Here is a 2,330-nt window from a genome sequence, read left to right on the forward strand (position 1 = left end):
ACTTATTTATTTGTTATTTGAAAATATCAATTAATAATCATGCTACAAGCCATTTGAATCACTGCAACCCGGGAGTGATTTTGACTGGAAAGCAACAATTCTTGTCGCAAAGGGAATAATAGTCTTGCGGGCTGACTGAAGTTTAATACAGTCAAACAAAACGATATGTCAGTATTTATTGAAGCTCTTTAAATCAAACGTTTTCATTTGTGCTACATGTCATTTCGAAAAAATATGAACCTAGTAAATGGCCTAGCTTGCCAACGAATTGATGATGAGAACAGTGCTAAAACATCAGTAGCGTGAATGACGCCAAGCGCCCGTACATACAGATAGTTTGTCATTATCTATATAAGTATGATTGGATATTAATCAGTAGTTTCACTAGCAGCCTATATGGCTTTTTTGTTGTTGGTAAAAGGAAAGCCAGATGGATGGGTTCCCTCTCCACTGATGGAAGATCAGTGGGTGAACTGGGAAAGTAATCTGTATGTAAGAGTGGGGAGGTGTAAGAAAAAAGTAAAATCTAAATTCAATGAGTTAAGGTTAATGGTTTTATTGAGGGAGCGACATCTGCAACACAGCACTCTCCAGCTCAATAAAGGTTTAAAAAACTTAAATTCATTTATTATAATCTATGGTTAAAAGGCCAAAGGATGATCTGCAAAGGAGTTCTAAACCCCGTATAAAAACAAATCACTTATGAACTAATATAAATACACTTAGCCTAAAAATAAGAAATTCAAGAAATGCATTTATGAAAAAATAAAAAAAAAATACTTAACAATCACTAATAAATTTCTTAACTCTAGACTTAAAAATAGTTACATTATCAGAATAACGAATATCGAAAGGTAATTGATTTCACATATCAGTTATTCGATGGGAAAAACTATACTTCAAGACATTAGTTCTGGCATGTTTCTTCTTTAAAGTTAAAAAGTCCTTAGACCTAAGTGAAAAGAAGTCTGCTTCAGTGTAGAAATCTACAATTTTACTGACGTCAATATTTATGTTGTCATTATGTATTTTATATAAGAATGTCACATCAGTCAGTAATCTTCTCTTCTCTAGTGACATGAGGTTTAACTTCTTCAAACGAATGTCATAGGGATCATCGCTCTTTAAGATAAATTTAGTTGCTCTTCTCTGTACCCTTTCCAACTTATCCATATTTCTTTTTGTATAGGGAGACAACACTACCGAACTGTATTACAGGTTTGAGCGAACCAATGAGCAATAAAGAGTACGCAAGATCGCAGGGTCACCCAGACCTTTACAAGTTCTTTTAATTAAGCCAAGCATTCTGTTGGTCCTGGATACAACCTAATCAATGTGTGGGTTCCATGATAAGTGTTGATTAGTATAAATTCCTAAGTCTTTAAACTCCGTAACCTCCTCCAATCCAGAATTTTCCAGGAAAAAACTAGAAGTAAGTGGATGAGTCTTCTAAGTAATTTTCATGATTTTGTATTTCTTAGCATTAAAGTTCATGAAATTTCGAACACTCCATTGAGGCAGATTATCCAGGTCTTGTTGAAATAATTCAAGATCGCCAGCCGTGTTAATGATCCTGGAACATTTGCAATCATCCGCATAAAGGGCAATAGTACTGCCACGAAGAACAACTTCAGGGAGGTCACTAATAGATATAGCAAAAAATAAAGGCAAATAAAGAAAATGCCCCGAGGGACTCCAGATGAGACGTCAGACCAGGAAGAGGATATACCATCCAGCACAACTCTCTGTCGACGATTCGTTAAATAACTTTCACACCATTGTAATAATGAGCCAGTAATCCCAAAGTTGCACAGCTTTTTCAACAAAACTGAGTGATTTACTTTGTCAAAGGCAAAGAAAAAAAGACATTAAAAGAAAATATTAAAAGGAAATTAGAAGAAAATATTAGCCAGAGTAACCTCAAGAATTAGTAAAATGGTTAAAAACAGAACAAAATAAAACAAATTAAAGCAAAACATGAATATTATTAGGCACTAACGATGAGGGACCTACAAACTGCAATGCAGATACGTCAGCCACATAGTAGTGCGCAAAAGAAAAACAAATTAACAATAACAGCAACAAAGGGAGATGTTATTTCGTCACTAACCTTAAGTATTTGATGATACTCTTACATTGAGTACTCAGTTACCTCCTATCTGCAACATAGCAACAGCATACATGTACCTTAAAACTGTCAGTTTCTCCTTTAACCAAATCCAAGACAAGATGTATACACAGGTATTTAATGATAAGAACAATGCTGTAACATCAGTAGCGTGAATGACGCCAAGCGCCCGTATATACAGATAGTTTGTCATTATCCATAT

General features: G+C 34.6%; 1 pseudogene; it reads right to left on the reverse strand.

The window, feature by feature from the left end:
* Positions 1-390: 390 nt before the first annotated feature.
* LOC145480964 (uncharacterized) lies at positions 391-1,494 on the reverse strand (annotated as a pseudogene).
* Between the last annotated feature and the right edge of the window lie 836 nt (positions 1,495-2,330).

Source organism: Orbicella franksi, chromosome 3 (genome assembly GCF_964199315.1).
Source record: "Orbicella franksi chromosome 3, jaOrbFran1.1, whole genome shotgun sequence".
Taxonomy (NCBI): Eukaryota; Metazoa; Cnidaria; class Anthozoa; order Scleractinia; family Merulinidae; genus Orbicella; species Orbicella franksi.